Genomic DNA, 23,274 nt, shown 5'->3' with positions numbered 1-23,274 from the left:
CATCACCCACTCCTGGAGTTTATGCAAACTCATGTCCATTGAGTCAGTGATGCCATCCAACCGTCTCATCCTCTGTCGTCCTCTTCTCCTCTTGCCTTCAATCTTTCCCAGCATCAGGGTCTTTTCCAATGAGTCAGGTCTTTGCATCAGGTGGTCAAAGTATTGGAGCCTCAGCTTCAGCATCAGTCCTTCCAGTGAATATTCAGGATTGATTTCCTTTAGGATTGACTGGCTGGATCTCCTTGCAGTCTAAGGGACTCTCTCAAGAGTCTTCTCCAACACCACAACTCAAAAGCATCAATTCTTCGGAACTCAGCTTTCTTTATATTCCAACTCTCACATCCATACATGACTACTGGAAAAACCATAGCTTTGACTAGATGGACTTTTGTAGGTCAAGTAATGTCTCTGCTTTTTAATATGCTGTCTAGGTTGGTCATAACTTTTCTTCCAAGGAGAAAGCGTCTTTTAATTTCATGACTTCATTCACCATCTGCAGTGATTTTGGAGCTCAAAAAGATAAAGGCTGTCATTGCTCCATTGTTTCCCCATCTATTTGCCATGAAGTGATGGGACCAGATGCCATGATCTTCATTTTTTGAATGTTGAGTTTTAAGCCAGCCTTTTCACTCTTCTCTTTGACTTTCATCAAGGTGTTCTTTAGTTCCTCATCACTTTCTGCCATAAGGGAGGTGTCATCTGTGTATCTGAGGTTAATGATATTTCTCCCAGCAATCTTGATTCCAGCTTATTCTTCATCTAGCCTGGCATTTCACATGATGTACTCTGCATATAAGTTATATAAGCACAGTGACAATATACAGCTTTGATGTATCCCTTTCCCAATTTGGAACTACTCTATTGTTCCATGTCCAGTTCTAACTGTTGCTTCTCGACCTGCATACAGATTTCTCAGGAGGCAGGTAAGGTGGTCTGGTATTCCATCTCTTTAAAAATTTTTCACACTTTGCTCTGATCCACACAGTCAAAGGCTTTGGCATAGTCAATAAAGCAGAAGTAGATGTTTTTCTGGAGTTCTCTTGCTTTTTTGATGATCCAGTGGATGTTGGCAACTTGATCTCTGGTTCCTCTGCCTTTTCTAAATCCAGCTTGAACATCTGGAAGTTCACGGTTCACATACTGTAGAAGCCTGGCTTAGAGAATTTTGAACATTACTTTGCTAGCATGTGAGATGAGTACAATTGTGCAGTAGTTTGAACATTCTTTGGCATTGTCCTTCTTTGGGATTGGAATGAAAACTGACCTGTTGCAGTCCCTTGGCCACTACTGAGTTTTCCAAATTTGCTGGCATATAGAGTGTAGCACTTTCACAGCATCATCCTTTAGGATTTGAAATAGCTCAACTGGAATTCCATCACCTCCACTAGCTTTGTTTTGGGCTTCTTAAGGCCCACTTGACTTTGCATTCTAGGATGTCTGGTTCTAGGTGAGTGATCACACCATCATGGTTATCTTGGTCATGAAGACCTCTTTTGTATAGTTCTTTTGTGTATTCTTGCCACCTCTGCTTAATATCTTCTGCTTCTGTTAGGTCCATACCATTTCTGTCCTTTTTTGTGCCCATCTTTGCATGAAATATTCCCTTGGTATCTCTTATTTTCTTGAAGAGATCTCCAATCTTTCCCATTCTATTGTTTTCCTCTATTTCTTTGCATTGATCACTGAGGAAGACTTTCTTATATCTCCTGCTATTCTTTGGAACTCTGATTCAAATGGCTATATCTTTCCTTTTCTCCTTTGCCTTTTGCTTCTCTTCTTTTCTCAGCTATTCATAAGGCCTCCTCAGACCATTTTGCCTTTTTGCATTTTTTTCCCCTTGGGAATGGTCTTGATCCCTGCCTCCTGTACAATGTCACGAACCTCCGTTCATAGTTCTTCAGGAACTCTATCAGATCTAATCCCTTAAATCTATTTCTCACTTCCACTGTATAATCATAAGGGATTTGATTTAGGTCTTACCTGAATGGTCTAGTGGTTTCTGTTACTTTCTTCAATTTAAGTCTGAATTTGGCAATAAGGAGTTCATGATCTGAGCCACAGTCAGCTCCCGGACTTGTTTTTGCTGACTGTATACAGCTTCTCCATCTTTGGCTGCAAAGAATGTAATCAATCTGATTTTGGTATTGACCATCTGGTGATGTTCATGTGCAGAGTCTTCTCTTGTGTTGTTGGAAGAGGGTGTTTGCTGTGACCAGTGTGTTCTCTTAGCAAAACTCTATTAGCCTTGCCCTGCTTCATTCCATACTCCAAGGCCAAATTTGCCTGTTACTCCAGGTGTTTCTTGACTTCCTGCTTTTGCATTCCAGTCCCCTCTAATGAAAATGACATCTTTTTTGGATGTTAGTTCTAGAATGTCTTGTAGGTCTTTATAGGACCATTCAACTTCAACTTCTTCAGCATTAGTGGTTGGGGCATAGACTTAGATTACTGTGATATTGAATGGTTTGCCTTGGAAACGAGCAGAGATCATTCTGTCATTTTTAAGATTGCACCCAAGTACTGCATTTTGGACTCTTTTGTTGACCATGATGGCTACTCCATGTCTTCTAAGGGATTCTTGCCCACAGTAGTAGGTATAATGGTCATCTGAGTTAAATTCACCCATTCCAGTCCATTTTAGTTCACTGATTCCTAAAATATCAGCATTCACTCTTGCCACCTCCTGTTTGACCACTTCCAATTTACCTTGATTCACGGACCTAACATTCCAGCTTCCTATGCAGTATTGCTCTTTACACCATCGGACCTTGCATCTATCACAGCCACATCCACAGCTGGGTGTTGTTTTTGCTTTGGCTCCATCTCTTCATTCTTTGTGGAGTTATTTCTCCGCTCTTCTCCAGTAGCACATTGGGCACCTACTGACCTGGGGAGTTCATATTTAAGTGTCATATCTTTTTGCCTTTTCATACTGTTCATGGGGTTCTCACGGCAAAAATGCTGAAGTGGTTTGCCATTCCCTTCTCCAGTGGACCATGTTTTGTCAGAACTCTCCACCGTGATGTTACTTGAGCTAAAATTAAAATGAATGATGAGTGCTCATTGCTGCTGATGATTATATGTATTCATAATTTCATCAAGATGAGGTAGAAAATAGGACCGAGATTGAGAAGTCTTGGGTTCCAGCCCAACTTGTTGGTGCCCCATTGTCTGAACAATTCATTTACATCGCTCAGGTCCTGTTTCTTCATCTGTTGGATGAGGTGATGATTGTTCCAGTTATATCTTATTGCATAACAAATCACCTCAAAATTTAGTAACTTAAATCCTTCAATAAAAAATAAATTAATTTAAAAAATTTAGTAACTTAAAATAACAACCATTTTATTATAACTTACAATCTTGTGGGTCAAGGTTTCAGATAGGTCTCTGCTGAGCGAGTCTTCTGCTCCACGTGGCTTTAACTAAGGCCAATCACAGAATTCAATCAGTGATGAGCTGGCTGGGCAGGTACAAGATAGGTTCACTCACATGTATGGTGCTTTAGCAGGATGGATGACTTGAAAGCTGGGCTCAGTTGGTTCTGTAAACTGGAGCATCTTCTTGTGGCTGCATCAGCACAGTGGTCTCAGGGTCTGATGTCCAGTGTTCTCTGAGACAGTGTTCCAGATGATACTGTGTATATTGCCTGCTATGTGCCAGGTACCACACTCAACTGGGTAACTAATATTATTTCTAATCTGGAAGATGGGTAGGTACCAGGAGCTCATCTCACAGTTGAGAACACTAAGGCTCAGAGAGATTCAGTGACTTTCCCAAGGTCACACAGTACTTGAGACACAAATCTTGCAACTCTTCCCAAAGGTTCTTCTCAAAGGCTAATGCCGGGCTTGACTTGGACCCAGGTGGTTCTGCCATTACTAGTCCCAGGAGTGCAGGCCCCTCCCATCCACATGCCCAGAGTTTTGGGCTCTTCTGATCTATTCCAGACTTGGATGAGACACCTTCCAGCCTGGTGTGGGAACGGACATCCTGGGAGGCTGCCAACAGGACGTGAGCATGCAACCTTGAAGTGAGGACAAGCTGGCTCCCCGCTGGGCATACTGACCAGTGGGAAATCGGGGTTGAGAGGAAGCTGGGCACAGACATCTCCTCTTCCCCTCCCTCCGTGGACTACTTCTGCCATTTGCAATCAAGGGAAGCCCACCTAGAATGGTATATTCCCACTGAAGGGAACTAGAATGCAGCAGTGGGAAGAGGCTGAGTGTGAGAGCCTGATAGACTTGAGTTTGAACCTGGAACTCCATCACTTTCTAGCTCTGGGCCATGAGGAGTAATTGAACCTCTCAGTTTCCTCAGGTAAGAAATCAGGGGAATAATGCCACATTTCAAGGAAAATATAAGGATCTAATGAGGTAAAACAAGCTGAGCACTGACCCCCATCTCCCCACCTCCCACCCCATATCTGCTCAAAATGCTCATTCCTTTTTCCTTGTCTCCATGTTGGTGGCAGGGACTATCTGTGGAGGCAGATTTTGCTTCAGCCCCCAAGCCCTGTTGGGTTTGGTCAGAAAGCACCATTAGTCACTCTGAATTGTCCTCATCCTGGGCACTTTGGACTGAGAAACCAATACCTAGAGGCCTACCCCAGAAATAAAGATTCATAAATTCTCATCCCTGAAGCAGAACTCATACATAACATAGCTCCAATTTTCATACAGACTTCTTTGAAAATCTTTAAGAAGTGGTTATTCAGTTTGGACTGAATACCTCTAGTAACAGGGAATTCACTCCCTCACAAAGGGAGCATGTTTCATTTTTACATAGCTCTGACCTGAACAAAATATTTAGTTTGCTTCTCCAATCAGGCTGGGAATCTTTGACAGGTGGGACGCCCCAGATTTCTACCATGTAGTATGATGAAAGCCTTTAAAGCTCCTGGATGTATGTCACCATTGTGCACCTAGAAGAGATCTTAGAAAAAGACAGGATGTAACTCACTTTAACAGGTACCATATTTACATAGTACTTTGTATTCACACCTCATGATCATAAGAACAGGATCACTGAGGAGATTAAAGATCACAAATCCTCTGGCAAACCTCCCATCCAGAGGTGAAGTCTAGGACCCAATCTGGGAAGGCTCTATGTCTTCTCTGACCAATAGAATACGGCAGAAGTGATACAGTGCCACTCTGCAGAGTCAGGCTCTATGAAGCTGGAAGATCACATCCCCTGGATGTGTGTTCAAACTCAAGTCTATCAGGCTCTCACACTCAGCCTCTTCCCACTGCTGCATTCTAGTTCCCTTCAGTGGGAATATACCATTCTAGGTGGGCTTCCCTTGATTGCAAATGGCAGAAGTAGTCCACGGAGGGAGGGGAAGAGGAGATGTCTGTGCCCAGCTTCCTCTCAACCCCGATTTCCCACTGGTCAGTATGCCCAGCGGGGAGCCAGCTTGTCCTCACTTCAAGGTTGCATGCTCACGTCCTGTTGGCAGCCTCCCAGGATGTCCGTTCCCACACCAGGCTGGAAGGTGTCTCATCCAAGTCTGGAATAGATCAGAAGAGCCCAAAACTCTGGGCATGTGGATGGGAGGGGCCTGCACTCCTGGGACTAGTAATGGCAGAACCACCTGGGTCCAAGTCAAGCCCGGCATTAGCCTTTGAGAAGAACCTTTGGGAAGAGTTGCAAGATTTGTGTCTCAAGTACTGTGTGACCTTGGGAAAGTCACTGAATCTCTCTGAGCCTTAGTGTTCTCAACTGTGAGATGAGCTCCTGGTACCTACCCACCTTCCAGATCAGAAATAATATTAGTTACCCAGTTGAGTGTGGTACCTGGCACATAGCAGGCAATATACACAGAGCAATTATTATTTGTAGGGTTATGAGTGACTCAGTTTGGGTTATATTGGCATGGCTGCATTCTCTGAGGGAAGACTATGGAGTTTTGATGACAACTCTTGAACTAGAGCACTGAATGGATGGGCAGATCTGGGAAGGAGGCATAAAAAGGGAGAAAAACGCTATCTAGGAAGGAAAAGCACAGAATGCCTTTCCATCCCTTGCTTCTCACCCAGGACCTGCTGCACAATTTGTGCGGCTGTTGCAAAATGGACACGTGAGACGCCTAGTTCAAAGGTGATTGAGTATTTCAAGGTGGTGTCAGCAAGAGCATTAAACCAAGCGTGGGCCATTTCTGAGTGCAGGGCCCTTTGCTGCTATTCCAGTCGCATGCCCATGACACCCGTCATGTCCCCACACTTCCACACTGCCAGTGAAGCAAGCGCTGCTTGGGCCAGAGCTTGGCAATGTTCCCTTTTCCCTAGCAACCTTTCTCCCTTCCCCGTACACAGCTTGATGGGGTGCTTGGAAATATCAAAGGAGGGGAAGGGATCTTGAAGCTGATTGAAAACACCTCTACCTGAGCCCCGATGGTGTCATCGGCAAGTCAACGTGTAACATAGCGATTTAGGGCAATTATAGAACATATATGTATATATAAATTTTTTCTGTTGACACGATTCCATGTACTTACAGGAGTGTTGCCATGGTGATTGGCAGGGCCAGCTGTTGTTTCATTTCCCCAAAGAATTGTGTGGTAATGATGGTTCCCTGGAGAGTTCTCCTGGGGCAAGGAATGATATTAAAAATCTGCAAATCAATGAACAGGTAGTGGATGGGACCTCGTTCTCATTAGTTGTAATTAACAGGATTTTACAGCACTTTGATGAGAAGTGGCTAATTTGGGAGAGGAATGTAGAGAGGGGGACTGCTTTTGGAGCCTGAGTTTGAATCTTCTCTCTGTCACTTAAGAGCCGTGTCACTTAATTCCTCTGAGCCTCAGTTTCCTCATTTAGGAAATGGGGGATCATTATACTAAACTTATGAGAACATTCAAAATAAACTATGTGGAACACTTAACTCAGTATCTGAAACATTCCCTTGTGTCTCAGCTAGTAAACAATATGCCTGCAATGCCAGAGACCTGGGTTTGATCTCTGCGTTGGGAAGATACCCTGGAGATTCCCTGGAGAAGGGAAAGACTACCCACTCCAGTTTTCTGGCCTGGAGAATTCCATGGACTGTATAGTTCATGGGGTCACAAAGAGTCGGACACGACTAAGTGACTCTCACTTTCACTTTACATATATAAGCATAAACATTCCTCAAGGAAACCTTCCTTCAGGTCTTCAGGGAAGTCTTCTGAGATGACTGCCCCCCTCCCCCCTCCCCCAGGCTCTGTTAAGTCCCCATATTATACACTCCTCCAGCTGCCTGTCTGCCTTTTGTATCACTTATTAGAATTTTAATCAAATAATTAGCAGTGTAATGGTTTGTTTAAGATATGTCTCTCTCAATAACTGTTTTACTCACCACTGTATCCCCAAATGCTTGAAATAATGGCTAACTGAATTTGTTGAATAAACAGATGAAGGAATAAAGCCTCCAAAAGTGCTCCCTGCCACCCCCTACCCACAGCTGCACTTGGTGGGAAGCTTGTGTCTTGCAAGGTTAGAGCTTCATGGCTTTCCCAGCTTCCTTGATATTCCTTGATCGATTGTGGTCCCACTAAGTGTTCAGGGAAAAGCAAATGAAACACCGTTACACATCAGGGCAACATGAGAAGAAAGGGAAGAAGTAAAATTACTAATCTTCTACCACATTTCAGGGCCTATGTCTCTCATTTAGTCCTCAGAACCCCTGCCCTGTAGGCAAAATGATTTGCACTTTGCAAATGAGGAAACAAAAAAGAGGACAGAGTGTTAATTAGGGCAAGTTGACCCTTGTTGTGGACCCCAGTTCTATAGAATGAGGGTGGGACAGGTGGCTGGACAACCCTGAAGATCCCTTTCAACATGGTCCTTCTCTGACTGAGGTTCAGTCCTCTGTTGTTCACCAGTGTGTGTGCATGTGTGTGCAAGTACACAAAATCCTCTGGGACTGGGACACAGTCATTAGCATGAGTGCTGGGCTTCAAACTCTCAAAGGAGCACCCGGCCTTGGCTAATTACATCTCAGAGTTTGCGCAGAAGTGTCTGTCCTCACACCCTGGGAATGCCGGTCGATCTTGTTCAGCTTTTACACTCTTCCATAGGAAGGATTATAAGGGGATTAGATGCAAATATATTTAAGCTTTGACTGCATCAGGCTTGTATTCTCAGCTCGATAGTTGGGATAGTTATTCAATCCAGGATCACAGGATGCTTTTCCCAGCCTTTTCTTGCTGAGCTGAAATAAATGAGAATGTCATCAGCAGAGGCAAGATGGGAAGATAATCGGTTGCCCCACCTTCTTTTTGCTAGTTTTTTGGATTTCATCACTGTTTGCCTCTTCAAGCCACAGATTTGTTGCCCCTAGAACTCTAAGGAAGAAATGGATTTTTATCCTGGGGGCCGGGCATTTGAGCTTCTGACATTTGCTGGAAATGCTTTAATCTTGCCTCGAACAGCTAGCCAGAAAGAAATGTATGAGCTGAATCTTGTAAGCAGGGACCCACCTCCAAGGTCTGGGGGTGCTTTTCCTCATTCCCGGGGGAGTTCTTCCTCTGGGCATTAGCATTTTTCCAGGAGGAACTATCTAGTGGTTTTAGTTCTTCGACTTTTGTGGGTATAAACAGATGGATAAATGGGGATAGAAACCAGAAGCTACTTTACAATTTGAAAAACTATCAGAAGGACTTTTAAGACAGGAAACAGGGACTCAAGGTTTGCAGAGAAAAAGTGAAAGGAAAACACCCAGGAGCTATTGCTGATCTGTGAGAGAATTAGGGAAACCATCTCAGGAAGTAATATAATAAATCCTTCCATAGCTCTCTGTGTCAGGCACTATTTTAAACACACTATGTGTATGAACTCATTGACCCTCACAGTTGCACTGAGTCTGGTACTATGTTCATATCTATGTTCCCTTGTGGAAACTGAGGCACAGAGAGAAGGTGGAGCCTGGCCTCAAACCACCAAACTCAAACCAAACCATCAAACTCAAACCATCAAACCAAGATGCTGTAGCATCTTCTGTCTTTAAACCCACGTTCTCTTCTGAAATACATGAATGTTCCCAGAGCTACTACAACAATAGATAAAGCGATGGTTAAGCTGAGGGCGACGTGACCAGGAGGAGGTCCAGGCACCGGTCTTCACAGAAGTGGATGTGGGCTCTTTGGGGAGTGGGTGGTGAACATTGACTGTGGTGACAGTTTTATAACTCTATGAATATACTTCAATCCATGTGGGAGCCTGTACTTTTCACCAATACCGTATCCCCGTCTCTGATAACAGAAATAATAGTTACAACCAAGACTGGGAGCTATGGCTGCAATTTATCTTGACCACTAGCCCAGCTCTGTGCTAAGCCCGTGTCTCAGGTATTCCTAGCACACAACTCATGAGGTTGTAACTATTTTTATTTTGAGTTATACGGGTGAGGAAACGGGAGAGGAGGTTAGTTGGGCTGCCAGAGGTGACACAACCAAGGCAGTTCTAAAGGCTAGGACTGTCCCAGCCCGAAGTCTGGGCTCTTGGTCATCACCCATGCACTGTGTGTGTTGCAGCCTGCCCAGCCAGGACTGATCATTTTGGTTCTCACCCAGGAGCCCTGGTAAGTGGTCAGTTCTTCTTTTCCTGGCTTCTTGGGGCAGCATCTCTTGAGTTATCCCTGGCAGTTGTGTCATAGGGACAGAAAGAAAAGAACATAGAGGAATAGAGGTGGGAGGGGAGAACATAGAGAAGAAGACCAGCTCTTTGCTTCTGTTTACAAACTCAAGACGGAGATGGGAAAGTGCTGTGTTTATTTTCATCTGGCTTTATGATATACGCTGTGTGTGTTCACATGCCCCGTCTTGTGTGACCCTCACAACAAGGCTGGGAAGTAGATTTATTTATTATTCTTGATTTGCGGCTGAAAACTGGATCCAGGAGGTTTAAGTGGTCTTTCAGAGTCCCAGAGCTGGTAAATGGCAGCATCTATCTTTGAACCCATATTTCCTGCCTCCACATCTGTGGGTCTTTTCAGCCCATGGTTGTCGTTGCAAAGAACAGCCAGAAGGCTTGGCACACATGCTTGAGTGCTAAGTTGCTTCATTCATGTCCAACTGTGTGCGACCCTGTGGACCACATCCCACCAGGCTCCTCTGTCTGTGGGATTCTCCAGGCAAGAATATTGGAGTGGGTTGCCATGCCCTTCTTCAGGCGAATTTTTCCAACCCAGGGATCCAACCCATATCTCTTGCATCTCCTACACTGGCAGGCGAGTCTTTTACCACTAGCCCCACCTGGGAATCACAGGGACTCACCGAGAAAAGGCATGAACGCAGGAGTCGGTGAATGTTTTGGACCTGCTGCCTTATCCATCGGCACAGGTAACCCAGCCAGGGGCCATGGTCCCCAGCAGACACACAAGTCCCAGGAGGCTTAAACTGGGCTCCAGTGGGGCCTAAGAGGTAAGTATGGTATGATCCCATTTATATGCAATGTCCAGAATGGGCAAATACAGAGACAAAATAATAGATTCATGTTTGCCTAGGTTTGGAGAAGAGTGAAAAGAAAGGGCGGTGATTACTAATAGATGGATGTTTTAGAGATAAACAATCTTTTTGAGATGTTTCAGCTCTTTTTAAAAAATCAGATCAGTCAGCTGGTGGAGTGGTTAATAGTTCCTGTTCCTCATTAACTTCCTTGACAGAAATCTTACTATTTCTGAGGTTCTCCTAGATCATTTTCTATATTGCAGGTCAGATTTCTGGATAATGGTGTATTATTTCTCCTTTTTAAAATTCACGTTCTCTTCTGAAGTATACAAATGCTCCCAGAGCTTCCAGGAGAGCTGATAAAGCGAGGGTTAAGCAGAGGGTGATGTGACCGGGAGGTGGTCCAGGCGCTGCATCCTCACAGAAGTGGGTTCGGGTTAGTTGGGGGAAAGGGTGGAAATTGATTGTGCCGATGGTTACACAACTCTGAATATACTAAAAAACCACTGGGTTCTATACTCTAACAGTGAAAGTGTTAGTCACTCAGTCCTGTCCAACTCTTTGCAACCCCAGGGACTATAGCCCACCAGGCCCCTCTGTTCATGGAATTCTACAAGCAAGAATATTGCAGTGGGCTGCCATTTCCTCCTCCAGGGGAATCTTCCTGACCCAGGGATCAAACCTGGGTCTCCTGCATTGGCAGGCAGTTTCTTTACCATCTGAGCCACCAGGGAAGCCCCTGAATACTTTAAATAGATGAATTATATGAGAATAAGCCATCAACAGAGCTGCTACTATTCAAAAAAAAAAAAAAAGGCAGGAAAGGTGTCTGGAGGCATGGGACAGGGAGGGTGGGGTCAGGATGCATAGAAATGCCAGGACCGGAAGTGGGAGCTTTCTCATAAAGCCTTTCTGGCTCATAAAGCCTCTGGAAGCAGATGCTGTTGACTTCTCAGTGAACAATCGTCTCTCTGCTGCTCTCCATCACTCTCCTGTTCAAGCCTGGGAGGTGACGCTGGAGGGAAGGGCCAGAAACGGAGAACACTGCCCTTGTCTCCCAGCCTCGGTGCGCTAGCGATGACTCTGCTAGGCCTGGGCCACCGCTGGGACCCTGGCGAACTCTGCAGTCTCTCTCAGCCTCATGCCCTGCCATCTGGCATGGACACCAGCCTTTCCCTCTGACCCAGGACGCTTGGCACATCGAGCCCAGACTGAAAAACATTATCCTGTCCAAAAGCTGCATTTGCCAATAGGAATGGCTGTAGCCAGTAACAACATGTTCTGGAGTCTGATGGCCAGAATTCTGCACACTGTCCTCTGGGGTCCCTGCCTAATGCCTTTTGTACCCCAGCCCAGTCTTTGACATTGCTCTACCTGGATAGACTCCAAGGGAAATAGATACATTGTTTCCCTTCCCATCAGGAAACCGCCCTGTTCGCTGGGGACTCTCTCCTTGGTAGGTTCTGTTGGGACCCTTTGGTGGCCTTCCTGAGGGGTGGGAAGAGGGCAGGGTGTCTGGTCAAAGCTGAGAGCTGGAGGCCACAGGGAGAGGGTGCGTGGAAGTCTGAAGATGCCTCTGACTTTGTCTCTGGAGAAAATAGCCTCTTTCATTAGCTGTAAATGAAACCCAGAGCTGGCAGCTTCCTTCCTGGGGCAGCCACTGAGCTCGGAGGCTGGGGCTTAGAGACCGAGGCTGGGATGGGTTCTCTGGGAGATTCGTCTGGGGAAGGTAGCAGGCTGTAGGAAGTGGTACGGAGGTGCCAAGCCAAGTAGCTGTATAGAGGGAAGAGGAAAGAAGGAAAAAGAAGGAGTCCTATCCCCCAAGGGAAGCCAAAACTCGCAAGGGAACTGTCATGCATTCACACTGTATTTTAGGTTCTTAAGAGTGAAAGTGCAGTTCATTAGCAAGGGGTGAAGTGGCTAGTTTGCCTTTCTAAAGAACTCAGAGTTAGAGAGAAACCACTATTATGTTTTAAGCCTTGGAGAAAAGAAGGTTGGAAATCCCTTGGTCCCCTTCCTCCTCATCAGTCCTGGAGATGTTTTCCCAGCAGCTCGCCCCAGTCCCTATGCCCCTCACACATCCCTTCCTTCCCAAACACGTACCAGATTGAGATCTGATCAACAAGTTAGGCTCGTTTTTGCAATAACAGATTATAGGGACTGTTTACACTGGTTTGGGTGATGCTACGAAAAAGGGGAATATAACCTGCTGTGGATAAGAAGTAGAAAGTTAATTCTTAGATCGACTTGAAAGATGGGAGAACTTTACTTGGAACATAGGGGACCACAGAAAGGGCAATAATTATCTCTACTTATACAGTGACTCAAGCTGAGATGGGATGGTGTGGATGGTGTGGAGAGGTGGCTGGCCCCTTGTGAGCTCCAAGGATGCTTCTACAGGCCCTGTGTGATAACCCAGCAATTTTATAGAAAAGGTGAGACTTGATTCTGCTTGTAGCAGAGAACGTGCTGTTAGCGCTGACTTGGTGTCTCACATCTTTTCATCCCTTCTGGTGTGTCGTCCACAGTTTTTGTATCTGAAGGGGTGTTATTCTTCACACACACACACAAAAGTTGAGACCTATTGGTGTCAGGGAGCAAATGGAATGTTTAATGATCCTGATCATTGTACTGGCTGTTTGTGTGGAATATTGCAGTGGGGGCCAGTGTCCCCAAGGGAAGGTCTGCTGGATGTCCACTCCAGTCCCACCCTAGGTGGCTGCTGTATTCCTGTCATTGAACAGAAGTCATAGGGAATCTCCATGGGGGTGTGGACCCATGTGCCTGAACCAGGGTCCAGCGCCGGGCCCAGTGATGAATACAGATGCACCCGTGCCCCCAAGCCAGTGCAGTGATTCTTGGCACATTTATATGCACCCTCCCCACTCTCTGATGCTCTCATTTTTGAGAGCATCATTTGTGGCCAACTGTTATGGGTTGAAGGCATCCCCCCCAAAAATACATCAAAGTCCTAACTCCCAGTATCTCAGAACGCAGCCTTATTTGGAAATAGGGTCATGGCAGATGTATTTAGTTAGGATGAGGTCTCACTGGAATAGAATGGGCCCTTCATTCCATATGACTTGTGTCCTTATAAGGAGAGAGGAGCACACCCAGGGAAGAGGACTCCATGTGATGAAGGAGGCAGAGTCTGGAGGGATGTGGCTGCAAGCCAAGGAATGCCAAGGATTGCTGGCCACCACCAGAAGCTGGGAAGAGGCAAGGAAGAAGGCTTCCCAGAGTCCCAGAGGGAACGCTGAAACCTTGATTTTGGATTTCCAGCCTCCAGAACTGTGAGACAATAAACATCTGCTGTCTTAAACCACACTGTGTGTGGTGTTTGGTTCTAACAGCCCTAGAATACTGGTACACCAACTTCTGCCCTGCCCCACCGTTTCAGCCTGACCTATATTTTTTCCTTTAAAAATGCTAGTACCTGCACTAAGGTTAGCATCCAGGCCCAAATGCCTGAGAGCCATTCTGTCTCAAGACGCCTTGGCATCATTCCGCTCCTGTCCATGTTGTGTTTGTCATGTAGGGTGCCTATCGCTGGAAAGTCTTCAGTTGCCCAATTGCAGGCTGGGAGTTGGGACTGTTGTCCTCAGAACTAGAACAATTCAGTTCTCCCAGCATTTCACTTACATTCTCATCAGATCTTTCAACAGCACTGTAACATTGCTGTCCTTCTGAGGTTATTTTTACAGACATTTTAGATGAATCTGTCAACTCCGTAGCCCATTTCTACCCTCAGGCCATGGGAATCCCTCAGGAGGCCACATGTTCCTTCACCCACAGTCTGGAAGCAGCCGATGGGACTAGAGTTTACTTTCTCATCACCCAGAGAGCTCAGTCCACCAGCCTTTTATCCCAGGGTGTTTGACATTTTACCCGAGGAAAGTGGAAGTGTTAGTTGCTCAGTCCTGTCTTTTTGCTACCTCATAGACTGTAGCCCGCCAGGCCCCTCTGTCCATGGGATTCTCCAGGAAAGAATACTGGAGTGGGTAGCCACCTGCTTCTCCAGGGGATCTTCCTGACCCAGGGATCAAACCCGCATCTCCTGCACTGGCAGGCAGATTCTTTACCATGTGAGCCACCATAGATGCCCTAGGAGATGCTTCTAAATCAGTGATGCTTTACTGCCTGACAGGGGACCACATAGGAGAGGGTTCTGGGTAGGAGGTCAGGCTGCCCTAGGTGGGGAGAATCTCCCACCTCCCAGGCTGGTTGGTCTTCCCCTGGTGGCAGGCCCTGGATCTCTTAAAGCTTGCCCACGGCAGCTGCTTTCTTTATGAGGGGACATTTGGACTCTTGAGTCCTACCGGAGGAAATGGCCTGGCCCAGGCAGGCCCAGGATGTGTGCTGAGCTGAGAAGTATTTGGGGGTGGGGGGCCTCTGAGCTGTTTCATTCTGCTTGTCACCTTCCATTTTCAAATGGGACAAGCTGGCTGAGGAGTTTTAGAAACCTTGGTTCTCCACTCCTGCATTAATTTATGGCTTTTAAAGTAAAAACAAAACAAAATAAAACAAAGTTAACAGTGTGGACTTTGGGGTTTGAACATCAGCTTTGAAGCTGACCAGCCGTATTATTCTGGCAAGTTCTATGACTCCCATAAGCCTCAGTTTCCTTAGCTGTAGAATGGGGTGGAGTAGGGCAGGGGGATGCCTAGCCTAAGACAGCTAGTGTGAAGAATGAATATTATCTTCTTTGTAAACCATGTTGTACTGTGTCTGGCATCTTGGAATACGTGAACCAGGCATTATTATTGTAGCAACTCACCATGCATCTCTGGGCCTCTCTTCATCTGGGAAATGAGGGCTCACAGGACAAGTGCTCGCATGTTCTCTGGCAGAGAGGGGATCTGTAGCCTTCCCCTCCTCTTCATCAACCACACACTGTCTCTGCTTTTATATTCTGTCTTTTCCCCCATCATTTTATCTTTTTTTAAGTAGCATATTTTCCCAATAATGAAACTTCATTTTTTAAAAAATTGAAAATATAAACAAACAGAAAAAGGAACTCAAAAGTCCTATAACTTTGGAACCCAGACAACATTTTTTAATATAACTTTCCAGTTTATGGGCTCCCCCGGTGACTCTGTTGGTAAAGAATCCGCCTGGAATGCAGGAGACTTGGGTTTGCTCTCTGGGTCAGAAAGATCCCCTGGAAGAGGAAATGGCAACCCACTTGAGTATTCTTGCCTGGAGAGTTCCATGGACAGGGGAGCCTGGTGGGCTACAGACCATGGGGTCTCAGAGTCGGACATGACTGAGTGACTAACACTTTCCAGTTTATATGTATTCTTTCTTTGTATCTGCAATTTCCAGTACAATTTTCCCAGGCAACTGTTGATTGTTCTTCAGCATTGTCTTAAATAGCCATTTGATCATCCAGAATATGGAAATCTTAAAAATTATTCTATGAAGCTTATATTGTTGGATGTTAATTTCTAGTTTCTCCTTGGTACAAATAACACTGTGTGTTAGGGGACTATCGCAGAATTCAGAGAGTGATGTTGGAGGCAAGGGAGTGGCCAGGAATGGTCACACTGGGGTACGTTTGGAAGGTAGAGCCAGCAGGATTTGCTGATCAATTGGAGGCATGAGGGGGAAAGAAAGGCATCAAGAATGACTCCAAGGGTTTCAGCCTGAGCAACTTGATGGATAGTCTTGCCCTTGACTGAGACAGAAAGCTTCCCATGGAGCAAATTTGGAAAAGAAGAGTAGGAATTTGTTTTTTAAAACATGAATCTGGAGATTTCTTTTAGACATGCAGGTGGAGATGTCAAGTCGGCAGTTGGATATATGAACATGGAACTCAGGGAAGATGTCCTGGCTGGAGATAGAAAGTTGGATGTTACCCATGTGTGTCCAGTCCATGGGTTTAAAGACTGAGATCATATGGGTCGTATGAGATCTCTAAGGGAGCTGCAGAACTCAGAGTGGCTGCCATCACATTGCTGGGGACCTTTCTTCTTTTTGCTGCAGAGAAAAAGGTGGAATGCCTTCTCCTTTCTCCTTAGCCAGTGATATGGTGTCACGGTTTGAGCTGCATGATGCCAAACAAACTTCTGCCTTTGCTAACAACTCCCCAGAGTCCAGAAATTGCTATCCTTGTCAATAACACCTTGGGCAGAAAACCAAACAAGCTGTTCTTGGTTGTGGATGAAAGAGTTCATGAAAGTTGGGGACTCTTTTGTGGCTGTTTTCTTTTCAGCCTGTAGGTTTTGCTAATTTGCACACCTGGTTTAATCCTGCTCCACCACAGCTCATCCCAGTGTGAAAAGCAAATCAAGCACATCTGAGTACTGTTTTGTTTTCCCTTGGCTGATGTTGTGGGGCAGGGGGAGCAGAGAAGGTGATGGAGTCCACTTGTAGTCTTGGCTGCTCCCATTTTGGTCCCTCTGACTGTTCGTCAGCGACCTGTGGAGGAAGAGGGAAGGACAAATGGGGACTGAGAAAAAACTCAATGGCCACCTGCTGACCTGGCATATTTACACTCAGGTAACAACATTAGGCTCAGAGAGGATGGAAAGCAGGCCCAGGTCACCCCTCATCATGCCCCAAGTATATCTGTTAACAGTGGAGTTCATCGGTAAATGCTAGAAATTCCAGTGTGTAAAGGAGAGGGATGCAGTGATGGGTGAAGTTATCTGTTTGAAAGGTGAAAGTTCCAGTGGGTTTTTGCAGAAGACAATAAATTGGGATCGGTGAGAAAATGACAGAAGGACTCACGGCTAATAATTCTCTGCCTCTGGCCCCCACACTCCGCTTTCTCTGCTGCCCGTGGATGTTGTGTGGTCACCACAGAGCTGCATGTCACCGCCACCCTCGCACTGAACTAAGTGTGAACCAAGTGGGAGTGTGCCCTGGCCCAGGGCTCTTCTGTGGAGTCTGCTCTGATTCAGGGCTTTCTGGTTCTGGCCCTGAGCACTCACATGTCCTTGGGCACATCACCAGATCTCTTCAAGGCTCAGTGTCTCCATCTTTTAAATGGGAATAATGATACCTGCTTGCAGGATTTCTGAGAGCAGCAAGTAAAACAGTGCCCCACAAGTCACCCATCAGTGCCCGGCACTTAGATCAGTATTATGTACTCCAAAATCACCTGTGTCATGCCTGCCAACAAGCAGTTGAATTACCTTTAACCCCGCAAGGAGGAGGTGACTGAGCACCGGAGGACTGGGAATTGTCCCAGGATTCCAGGCCAAGCCCGCAGAGGTGGGTGAGGCTCTTGACCACTTATTCCGATGGTACGCCAAACAGCTAGAGAGGAAAGCTAAAAGGTGGTTCTCAACCATGGTTCTGTGTCCACCACTCTGGTAGCCCAGCACCCTTCACAGGTGACAAAACCAATTAGGATCAGTGGGTAAAAGTAATTTTAGTATTGCTGATGGTAGACCCAGCATTTGAACCCTAATCATGTAGTTCTTGAATCCTCACTAATCCCCATTATACCCTGCTGTCTCTCTTAACAGAGAGTGGGCAGTCCATAAGTAACTGCTGAACAAATGAAGAAATGCAAGAATGACCCCCTTCCTGGTCTGGCATTCAGAAAGGCTTTCCCTGTCTGGGGTCGGGAAGATCCCCTGGAGAAGGAAATGGCAACCCACTCCAGTATTCTTGTCTGGATAATGCCATGGACAGAGGAGCCTGGCTGGCTACAGTCCATGAGGTCACAAAGAGTTGGACCTGACTGAATGACTAACACATCCATGTTCCCTAGCTGCACCTGTCTTATCTGTGAGCCAGCCTAGCACATCCATGCCCCATGTCATCCCTCCCAACTCATTTAACCAGACCGAGCAAAGAGTCAGACACGACTGAGCGACTAAACACAGCACAGCACAGCATAGCCAGGCCACGGGAGTTTGCTGAGGATCAGACCTGGAGGAGATTATCCTTTAGCAAATAGCTCCTCAGAGGCAATGAGGAAAACTGCATGAGCACAAGACAAGTGATGATTCTCACACACACCGGCCGGGCTTTCTCTGGGGATGCAGAAGCAGGATGCACTTCGGATAGTTCAGCTGCAGCATGAACGTGCTAATGAGGGTTGTGTTTTTGTTTTGTGCTCCATAAAGCAGATTTGATGAACTGAGCCAGGCAGAAGCATCTAGAGGGAATAGCACTTTCTCCATGGCTGAGACTTTTTTCAGCTCTTCTCTTTGGCCTAAGGGCCCTGAAGTCCTTTCTTGGATGGATCTGAGGAGGCAGTGGGTTTCTGGAAGGGGAGCTAAAAGAGTTAGGGTTCCTCCACACTCAGGCAGCCCCTATTCTCAGGGACCACAGGAAGGATATGACTGCCTCTAATCCTCTTCCCAGTGATGGGCCCATAAACAAACACGCCTGGGCATTTTACCAGACTGTGGCCTGGAAGCCAGCATCAGCCTGTTTTCAGGCAAGTGTGACCATCTATGAATGAGGACAAGATGCTGCTGAAATCTAGGAAGGCATCAAAGGACTTGACTGTGCAGAAGGGTAGAAGCCATGAGATGCTGACCCTCTGGCAAAATCTTCCCCATCACTAATGGGAACCCCCTGATGGTCTCTGCCCACTCTGTCCAGCCCTTTCCCAGTCCACACACCTCACTCTGTACTCCAGACACACCATCTTGCTTTTCTTTCCAAAATAGTTCCTTTCTGCCCAGAGGTCCTTGCAGACATTGATTTTTTTTTTTCTGTCACCTCTCCTTCCACCTTTCTGCTCCCTGGGGCCCCCCCTCCCATGCTTCTCCCTGCTTTTGGAGATTCTAAGCACAGGCCTCTTGCAGAGAACATGAGCTTCTCAGTAACATCAAAGACAGTCTGGGTTTCAGGAAGGAGGAGCAGGAGAAACCAGTGGGTTGTCTCCAGGTATTCCGGGTACCAGGCGCCCTCCGATCTCTGTCCACACTCACGGGAGGTGTGGCCTTGGGAGAGCTGAGCCTGCTGCCAGCCGCCACAGCCACTTCATTACTCATCTGCTAATTGTGGCAAATGGGGATTTTACGCCTCCCCCGGCCCTCATTGTAGCCGCGGCATTGCTTTGATGGAAGGGAAAGGGAGGCCGGCCAAGAAATCCCTTCAAGGGGTCCATGTGCCCGCGCACTGGTGCATTTGGACCCCGCAAACCCAAGTCTGGGTCCTACACCCACTTAGTCATGAGGCAGGGAGAAGTGATGGGCCTGGGACCTACGACCCAACTGAATCCTGCTTCTCCCCGTGTCCTAACGAAGTCCTCAGCTTGGATCAGTCATATGGGGTGATCAGTGGTGGCCACTGGGTTAAAAGGAGTGGTTGAGTCATGTGCAGCTGCTGACTGACCTGGGAAGACAACATGAGGGCTGAAGTTAGAGACAAGACTTCCTTCTGGAACCTTCTGGGACCCAGAGGCCAGTGTCCAGGTCCTGGGCAGCTGTGGGGAGGGGCAGTGAACCAGAGCAGCAGGGAGCAGAGCTCTGAAGAACAGTGCTCTGGAGCCTAACAAGGAGGAGTTGGTTGACCTGGTGACAGGTTATTGAGTCTCTGAGCCTCAGCATCCTCACCTGTAACATGGGAGGGTAATACTCACCCCTCTGGGCTGTGAGGAAGATGAAATTAGTTATTGTACAGAAGTGCTTAGCAGTAAAGGATCACTTCTGAGAACAGTTGTCAGGCAGTTGTCAGGAGAGTCTCACCCTGTGCAGCTCACAGTTCTGTTCTTAGTTTATCTTATGCATAGTGGGGATACTTGAGGAGCCCCCATCCTATCTGTTGGGCTTCTCAGGTGGCGCTAGTGGTCTCCTGCCAATGCAGGAGACATAAGAGATTAAGGTTCAATCTCTGGGTTGGAAGATCCCCTGGAGGAGGGCATGGCAACCCATTCCAGTATTCTTGCCTGGAGAATCCAATGGACAGAGGAACCTGGCAGGCTGTGGTCCATAGGGTCACAGAGTCGGACAGGACTGAAGCAACTTAGCATACATGCACACATCCTGTCTGTGTGAGTCAGCGCTGCCATCAGTGAGCATTTACGGAAGGCCATGGCTTAAATGTCATACTGGGTGATCTTTACATCCTGATCTTTACATCCATCCTGCAAGTAGGTCCCTCCTGCCCTGATCCGTTCTCCAGATGAGGAGGTAGGAATCAGTGAGGCTAAGAAACTTGCCTGAGGTCACTAGGGGAGATGCAAACCCAGGACTGACCCTCTGCCTGACTTGGGGCCAGGGGTCAGCTGGATCCTACTTTTCCTTTGGCCAGTGTCACTTAGCCCCTTTTCTGAAGAGCTTTAGCCAACTCTCATCTCTCCCACCCTCTGCTCTGAGAGGCAGAATGCAGATTAAAACCAGGGTTTTGCAGATCCGACTAAGGGGGGGGGCGGGGGGGCAGAGGTTGGATCCAGCCTGACTGGTCACTTACTGTGTGGCTTGGACAAGTCATCTGCCCTCTTTAGGTCACATTTCTCTATTTGTAGAGTGAAGATGAGGTCTGCTTCACAGACAGGTCGTGAGGGAGTAGAGTTGCTCCAGGGTGTGCAGGTGCCCGGGGAGATGCCAGATCCTTCTCTCCTTCCTCGGGGGCAGCTGTGCAGCTTGGAAGCCTCACAGAGCCTCCTCCAGAACAATGAGAGGGAGGGGGCCCACCACCGCATCCTTTTTAACAGAGGAGTGGTCCAGAGAGGGCCCTGTTTCTATGGCTACAGGAGTGTGGCCTCCAGAGGCTCCTGATTTGGTGATAAATGGCTGAAGGGATACCACCTCACACCTTCCAAAGGCTCGCATAGTTGGCAGTAAGGGGCCAGCAGTGGTGACTCCACGCTTCTTCCCTTTCTCACCAGCCGGGAGTGTCTGAGCCCCCCGGACCCCAGCAGGAGCCCATAAGCCCCTTCTAAGGCTCCTTGTGGTGTGCATCCAGCCTTCAGACAGTCATTCGGACCCCCACTGGTATTTCAAGACCAGCATTTGCAGTTGTTGAAAGGGCCTTTCTTCACTGTGATGCAGTTTTCCTATGTAGGAAAAAAATCAGGAAACTTCTGAAGAAGGGAGCTGCTGTGTTATCCTGTAGAAGAGGAGGCAAGGCTCTAAGTCATCATGTCAGCTGCACTTAAAACCTTTCTGTGCAATAACTCAATGTCAACAAGATCAAAAGTGCTTTCCGAGCTAGTGCTCAAAGATCCCCATGTACTGACCCCAGCCTACTTCCAGGATCTTACTAACGTTGTTATTGAGAGTAATAATGACCATTGATTAAAACAATCATTCATGTTTGAGGCCGCGCAAGGCTGGAGGCTATATCCCGAGCAGCTGCACTATCTCACTGAATTCCGATGACAGCCGCAGGAGGTAGATGTGAGGTCCCCTTTTTCCAGTTAGGAAACTGAGGCCAAGAGAGTGTGCGTCATTGAGACTCCAAAGCTCAAGCCTGGGCTGCTCTGGGAGACCATCACCCATATACCCAAGGCCCCAGTGTCCTCCTTCACACAGCTCTCTCCTCCTGATTGGTCCCCAATGTGCCTTCCTTTTATCTCCCCGCATGCTGGCTCATGCTGTTCCTTCTTCCAGGAAGACCTTGGGAAGTGGCATGGATAGGGTCCAAAGTCAAGCACACCAGAGGTCAGAATCCCGGCCACACCACTTGCCAGCCACCAAACTATTTAAGCTCCCTGGGTCTCAGTCTCCTCACCTGAACAATGGGAGGATAGCGTGGCCTCATCAATTCGATGAGTCAGTTGTACAAAGTGCTGGCTCCTAATGCTGACTCACCTGACCAAGTTCTATCTGAAACTGGAGGCCCAGCTCTGGCTTCCTCGACAACAAGATCTTCCCTAACTCAGTCAGCTGCCATTTCTTCTTCTTCCAAACCACTTTGAGCCACTTCCTATGTCCCTGGCTCATGTCCCTTGAGGGCAGGGCCCCGCATTGACTTAGTTCTATTCCTTGTACAGTGCAAAAGCCTAGTCAATGTTTGCAGAGTAATCGTGCTTCGGGGCTACTCTCCATCTGCCCACATCTCCCTCTCTGGCAGTCTCACTCTGTCCCCTCACTGCCTTCCCCTCCTCCTTCACACACTTGGGCTCTCCCCAGCTCCCCATGCTTCTTCAGACATCTCTGTTCTCTTTTACCTCTATCTGCAGTCCCTCTGTCTGCAATGCCCTCCTGCATTCTTTTCATGGATTATTTCTGCTCCTTCTTTACAATTTGGCTCAAGTAAACAGTGGAAACAGTGGCAGCCTTTATTTTATTGGGCTCCAAAATCACTGCAGATGGTGACTGCAGCCATGAAATTAAAAGACGCTTGCTCCTTGAAAGGAAAGTTATGACCAACCTAGACAGCATATTAAAAAGCAGAGATATTACTTTGCCAACAAAGGTCCGTCTAGTCAAGGCTATGGTTTTTCCAGTAGTCATGTATGGATGTGAGAGTTGGACTGTAAAGAAAGCTAAATACCAAAGAATTGATGCTTTTCGAACTGTTGGAGAAAACTCTTGAGAGTCCCTTGGACTGCCAGGAGATTCAACCAGTCCATCCTAAAGGAGATCAGTCCTGGGTGTTCATTGGAAGGACTGATGTTGAAGCTGAAACTCCAATACTTTGGCCACCTGATGCAAAGAGCTACTCATTTGAAAAGACCCTGATACTGGGAAAGATTGAGGGCAGGAGGAGAAGGGGACGACAGAGGATGAGATGGTTGGATGGCATCACCGATTCAAAGGACATGAGTTTGAGTAAACTCCAGGAGTTGGTGATGGACAGGGAGGCCTGGCGTGCTGCAGTCCCTGGGGTTGCAAGGAGTCAGACACGACTGAGCGACTGAACTGAACTGAACTGATTCTCTCCTCCTCCAGGAAGTCTTCCTTGATACTCTGAGCCCTCCTCCGTGTTCC

At 47.1% G+C, this 23,274-nt stretch overlaps 1 protein-coding gene and 1 long non-coding RNA gene across 3 annotated transcripts in view; both read left to right on the top strand.

Annotated features, from left to right (window-relative positions):
* Positions 1-23,274, top strand: part of NAV2 (neuron navigator 2) — an 874,724-nt gene that overhangs the window by 256,703 nt on the left and 594,747 nt on the right. The gene's annotated exons all lie outside the window — the stretch shown is intronic.
* On the top strand, positions 9,061-14,333 carry LOC122430529. 2 transcript variants are annotated; one of them, XR_006266340.1, is made up of 3 exons: positions 9,061-9,561; positions 12,750-12,864; positions 13,528-14,333. It is a non-coding gene; the product is annotated as an uncharacterized LOC122430529 (long non-coding RNA). The 2 variants fall into 2 exon arrangements; XR_006266341.1 differs by lacking the exon at positions 9,061-9,561 and adding an exon at positions 11,849-11,885.

The sequence above is a fragment of the Cervus canadensis genome, chromosome 29, assembly GCF_019320065.1.
Source record: "Cervus canadensis isolate Bull #8, Minnesota chromosome 29, ASM1932006v1, whole genome shotgun sequence".
In the NCBI taxonomy this organism is placed as follows: domain Eukaryota; kingdom Metazoa; phylum Chordata; class Mammalia; order Artiodactyla; family Cervidae; genus Cervus; species Cervus canadensis.
This window is presented reverse-complemented; position numbering and strand designations above follow the sequence as displayed.